Consider the following 6,699-nt stretch of genomic DNA (forward strand, 5'->3'; position numbering starts at 1 on the left):
AGTTGGGGCCTACACCATGATGACTGACAAGGCCACAGTGTGACTGATCTGCTTAATGGTGCAAACCTTTTGCCTTACAGCTAAGCATCACCCTGAAGAAAGTTGAGGGATGAGATCACTGGACATCTTTGCTCCTCCTCCCACATGGCCATAATCAATAGTCCTTTATCTGCTTCCACTAATGCTTGTGTGTTCGGTCGGCATATTAAGGACAAGTAGCCGAGCCTGGCTTGTTAAAGCTGCCAGATCACAGGCTGTGACCCTAATAACACCAATAACAATGAGAATTAACCTGGCTCTTGAGGGAAAACAAAACTCAACAAAGCAAAGCAAACAAACAACAACAACAAAAAAACACTAAATCCCTCTTAGCAACCTAATCGGCTGTTACCATGCCCACCTCTCAACACTGTGACAATAGCGAGGCCAAATCCAACATGGGTTTCAGAGGGGAAGAACAGTAGCCATGACGTCGATTCTCCTGTTGTCCACATACAAGCAAACCCAGCTACTCTTCAGCACACGGGCAACTCTTTTCCTGCAAACCTTCCAACCTTTTGAAATAGCTTTAGCATTAACTGGGTTAGAGAGACATTTGTTTTGCTTTCCTCTTCTTTTCTTTTTCTCATTCTGAAACACCCAGTCATTCTGCTTCAGCACAGAATTACTTTCTTTTTCTCTAAGCAACAACTCCCCATCATCCCTTATCAAAACACATTTTCTTTGCACAATAAACATCTTGGTGTCTGTAAAACTTCTCGTGCTTATTTGAATCCCCTATACCATATTAAAACAGAGTACACAAATGCTCAAATTTGTGTTGTCTGCTTGCCCTTGGTAATTAATGATAAGTAGTTTGTCTCTCTTAGCAGTGACCCAGGCTCTAAGCAACCCCTGTCCCTCAGTTTAGCATTCTGGGAACTTTCAAATCACAAAACAATGGAGGAGGGTGGGCGGTCAGCTAGAATCTGTTCTTCAGCAGTCATAAAATATAATTATTTTAAGGTTCATTTTTAAATATTTATGGCATTCCTATTTATTTAATTTACATAATCCAAACAATTATGACTGAATTGTTTCTCAGTATTTCTTTCCTGTTTTTGTCTTTTGGGGCTTTTTAGGGGGGGATTGTTGTTGGGGTCTTTTTTCTTTTTTTGTTTTTCAAGACAGGGTTTCTCTGTAGCTTTGGAGCCTGTCCTGGCACCCACTTTGTAGGCCAGGCTGGCCTTTAGCTCACAGAGATCTACTTGCCTCTGCCTCCCAAGTGCTGAGATTAAATGCATGCACCACAACTGCCCAGCATCCTTAATATTTCATGAGATTGTTAAGTAAAGCTATACTCCATCTTAGATAGAGAGTTTGCCATCAACATTTCAGGCAAGGATTTTTAAAAATTATAAAAGCAAACAAACAAAAATGGTAGAATTTTTTTAGATGTGTTGCGATTGGCTATGAGTTGCTCCGCATAATGTGAAACTGTGCCTTTCAGGCTGTGCCCTGCCCTGAGAGACTCTATTTGCAATGCAGCTTTCAACTCCGTTTTTCAGGAAAAAGGGCAAGTTTCTTTTGGGTAAAATTGTATCACAGAAAGCAGGCTCAACAAATGACTGAACATACCAGACCATACCTGTCCCCCATAGAGGGGTAGGCACCCAGCATTGGGATGACAGTAGTCCCACATAGACCTGTAATCTGACAGCCAGTGTATTTGTCAAGGACCCACAGAACCCCAGGGCTTTAGCTCACCTGAGTCCCTTGCTGTTGGTGTGGCCTACTCGTCTCTCAATGCACTCATTCACACGCTTAGACCTGAAGCCACCATGCCTGCTCTCACCTGGTTCTGCACTCTTACCCCAAAGCTGGACTCAACTCCGCACCTTTGCCCTCAACCATGACTCTCTTGGGGCACCAGGCACCAGTTCTTCCCTGGAGCTAGTCTTGGGTTCATTATCCTAGCAACACAAACTCTACTTACACATCCATCATGCCAGCTAAAATGTTTTGAATTCTGATTTTGACTGTTTCACTTGTTACTGTTTTGTAAACCACATATGTGCAAATGTATAGACAGACAGAATTTACTATGTGATGTAGCAGTTCATATTAGTTGTTAATATTAGAATACAAGGGACTGCAGGCAAGTCAGATCAACTCACCCCTGACTCATCAAGCAACCTTGAGCTCAGCCCCCGGCCTCCAGCCCCACTTCTGCTTGCCCACTGTGGAGTCTCCTGGTCTGGGGACTGCAGCAAGGTGGACTTGCCCCCGGCTCACCAAGCAAATGACTGCACTGTCCTAATCCAGCTCCCACCCACCTGGAGGGGGAGTGCCTCAGACCCGCCTGCAGCCACCGTGAGATTCCCTCAGAGTATTGGACTTCCTTGAACCCACCAGAAGAGAACCTTGAATCCATACACACCAGGAGAGGAAGAGACCCCCACCTGTACCCACTGGAAGAAGAGATGGGAAGATGACAATATAAGAACACATTCAACAACAGAAAAACCAATATGACACCACCAGAGTCTAGGGACTCTACAGGAGCAAGACCTCAACATCCCAAGACAGATGAAGCAGAAGAGAATGACCTTAAAAATAACTTCATGAAGATGATTAAGACCCTTAAAAAGGAAATGAGAAAATCCATTAAAGAAATGTAAGAAAACACAAACCAAAAATTGCAAGAAACAATTCAAACAGTGCAAGTTTGAAAGTTGAAATACAGACTGAAGGAATGCTGGAATTAGAAAAGGTGGGCAAACAATCAGGAACTACAGCTGCAAGCATAACCAACAGAATTCAAGAATTGGAAGAGGGAATTTCAGACACTGAAGATACAAAGAGAAAAAGATTCATCTACCAAAGAAAATATTAAATCCAACAAATCCCTAACACAAAATATCCAAGAAATATGAGACACCATGAAAAGACCAAACCTAAGAACAATAGGTATAGAAGAAGGTGAAGAAACCAACCTCAAAGGGACAGAAAACATATTCAAAAAAATCATAGAAGAAAACTTTCCCAACCTAAAGAAAGACATGCCAATGAAGGTACAAGAAGCTTACAGAACACCAAATAGAATGGATCACAAAAAAGTCCCCTCGCCACATAATAATCAAGACCCCAAACATACAGAATAACAAAAGACTATTAAGAGCAGCAAAGGAAAAAGGTCAAGTAACTTATGAAGGCAAACTTATCAGAATCACACCTGACTTCCCCATGGAAACTCTGAAAGCCAAAAGGACCTGGATATTCTACAAACACTAAGAGAACACAGATGCCAGCCCAGACTACTATACCCAGCAAAACTTTCAATCACTATAGACGGAGAAAACAAGATATTCCATGACAAAACCAGATTTAAACAATACATATCCACATAATCCAGCCCTACAGAAAGTACTGGAAGGAAAACTCCAACCTAAGGAAGTTAACTAACTATACTCACGAAAACATAGACAACAGGTAAGCCAACTTTACCAAAAGCCAACAGAAAAAGCAGTATAAATCCACAAACAATAACACCAACAACAACAAAAAACAAACAAGAATAAACAATCAATGGTCCTTAATTTCACTCAACATTGATGGTCTTAATTTGCATATAAAAAGACACAGAATAACAGAACGGATACGAAGACAGAATCCATTCTTCTGCTGCATACAAGAAATGAACCTCAACTTCAAAGACATTAACTCAGAGTAAAAGGTTGGGATAAGATTTTCCAATCAAATGGACCCAAGAAATAAGCTGCCTTAGCTATCCTAACAAATTAGACTTCAAACTAAAATTAATCAAAAGAGATGAAGAAGGTCATTTCATATTCATCACAGGAAAAATCCATCAGGAAGAAGTCTCAATTCTGAACATCTATGCCCCAAATACAAAGGCACCAACATTTGTAAAAGAAACATTACTAAAACTCAAATCACACATAAGACCTCACACAGTTATAGTGGGAGACTTCAACACCCCACTCTCATCACTTGACATGACTACCAGACAGAAACTTAACAAAGAAACAAAGGAATTAACAGAGGTTATGACGGATTGTATTTAACAGACATCTATAGAACATTCCATCCAAACATAACCTTCTTCTCAGCACCACATGGGACCTTCTGTAAAATCAACCATATACTTGTCAACACAGCAAACCTCAACAGGTAGAAAAAAATTGGAATAACACTCTGTATCTTATCAGAGCACCATGGTTTAAAGTTAGAATTCAACAGCGACACCAATTGCAGAAACCCTACAAACTCATGGAAATTGAATAACCCACAATTGCACCATTCCTGGGTCAAGGAAGAAATAAATAAATTAAAGGCTTCCTAGAATTCAATGAAAATGAAGACATAGCATACCCAAACTTATGGGACACTTTGAAAGCAGAATTAAGACGAAAGTTCATAGCACTAAGTGCTCACATGAAGAAACTGAAGAATTGTCACACTAGATACTTAACAACACAACTAAAAGCTCTAGAACAAAAAGAAGCAAACTCACCCTGGAGGAGTAGACACCAGGAAATAATCACACTGAGGGCTGAAATTTAAAAAGTGGAAACAAAGAAAACAATACAAAGAACCAAGGTAACAAACAGTTGGTTCTAGCGAGAAGTTTTATTAGAAAGGGGAAGAAAAGAGAAAAGAGGTAAAGAGACACAGAGAGAGTACAGAAGAGAAGAGGGAGCCAGGAAATGTCCTGTCTGCCCCAGGGGAACAGTGGGATTCCGTCTGTGCAGCACCCACCCTTGGATATCTTTGAGTTCTCACACTTACGGTGATGCAGACAGGTCTCTGGCTGGCAGGTTGCCTCACGTACAAAGCAAATGAAACAGCCAGGAAAACCCTGTGCCACACCACTGCATGTGCCAGACGCCTTCCAAGGGTCAAGAGGTCTGCCCTAGCCCCTTACCCTGGAAAGCAGAGAGAACTGAGTGCCACTCTCCTGTCAGGTACAGTCATGTGTCTGTGTGAGTGCACGTGTACATTCAGCACAGGCGTACATATGGACTTTCTCTATCCCACCAGCCAGCTCCCAAATAACAACACAGAGACTTCTTATTAATTGTGAAAGCTCAGCCTATAGCTTCAGGCTTCTTCCTAACTCTCTCTTACAGCTTAAATTAACCCATATTTTTATTGATCTATGGTCTACCACATAGCTTTCACCTCTATCCCATCTTGTACCTCGTGTTTCCTCTCCGTGACTGGCTGTACAGTCTGCCTCTCTTCTTCCCTGAGTCCTCTGTGTCCCCGGAAGTCCTTCCTAACCTCCTCCTAGCTATTGGCCATTCAGCTGTTTATTACACCAATCACAGCAGTCCATTTTCACACAGTGTACAAATGTCCCACCACATGTATGTACGGCTGTCTGTTGTGCATGTCACACGTCGATGTGCCCGTGTTCACTTGTTCTCATACCACACCCACAGATGGGTGCTTGAGGACACCGGAGTATGTGAAAAGCAGCTTGAACCTCATGAAATGCTAAGCCTTCATCCCCTGAGGCCTGCCTCAGTGTCACCTGACATTTGGGGGGTAGTCAGGATCGGTCACGGGCACTACAAGCCACAATTTCTTGCCCAGTGTTAGTTACTGCTTTTAACACTTGGTCTGCACAGTTGCACCTAGTAACTGGAAATACTTGATGAAAACAGGTACCCCTGTGGTGCCTGCTGACTCTACAGGGCTTATTTTAAAAGCACAATTGGAAGCCAGGGTCGTGACAAATCGGGTGGCATCTCATTAGCTATTGAGGACATCTGCCAGGGGCTTGTTTATGATGAACTATAGCTATGTATAAAAATGATAAAACAGGAGCTCACATGTGCAAATTCTGATGTGAAAAACAGCTGTCCTGGTGCTCTGGAGAAGTTCCAGAACCCCCGAGTGCAGCCCACCTTCCCCACCAAGACGATTCCCAGATATGCTTTTCCCATCCCATCTCTGCTGGGGTATCTTGCCTCTAGTTTTTCTCACATGATGTAGTACCGTTTGTTGTGTCTGTTTGTGACATTTCTATAAGCGAAATGATGGGGAAAACAGCAATTTGGTTTCATTATCTGACATCATTTTACATTACATGGGACACTGTCTGCATTCACTTGAGGACATCAAACTGTTCACATCTGCTCTTGGCTACCTGGGTGGTTACCAACTGCTCCCAGCACTGCTATGGAGGACATTGCTACCACGGACATCCTTTTCCACATTTTCTGAGCCATGTAAGCTTTTTCCAAGCAGTGAAGGCAGCAGGCTTAGGACAAGAGGTGAATTACCAAATCAGACATCTTTGCACTGGTTAAATTTGGTTAATGCTAGGATTTGTGGCAAAGACACACACCAGCATTCCCTACTCTTCTGGTGGGTGACATTGTTATTACTGTTACAGGATTGGGCTGCACAGAAAGGGACATAGGAAGCAGTGGGCTTCATCATGGAGGCATGGGAACAAATGCCGTGTCTTCTGGAGTAAACTCTGGAATGTCACTGGTAACGGTTTTTACATTTCTACTTGCAAGATGGTTAGCAGTTGTGATTTGGTGTCAGGGGATGCCATTCTGAGCCCATACCCAAAGGCTGCCCTGAGACAGAGCAGGACCCTGGGGTTCTAAATGGGAGGAATTGGTCCATCAAGGACAAACCCAGCCACATTCCTGATTCTGTGTAAGTTGCCGAGGGAAG

The sequence above is a fragment of the Mesocricetus auratus genome, unplaced genomic scaffold (genome assembly GCF_017639785.1).
Source record: "Mesocricetus auratus isolate SY011 unplaced genomic scaffold, BCM_Maur_2.0 Super-Scaffold_100006, whole genome shotgun sequence".
Lineage (NCBI taxonomy): Eukaryota > Metazoa > Chordata > Mammalia > Rodentia > Cricetidae > Mesocricetus > Mesocricetus auratus.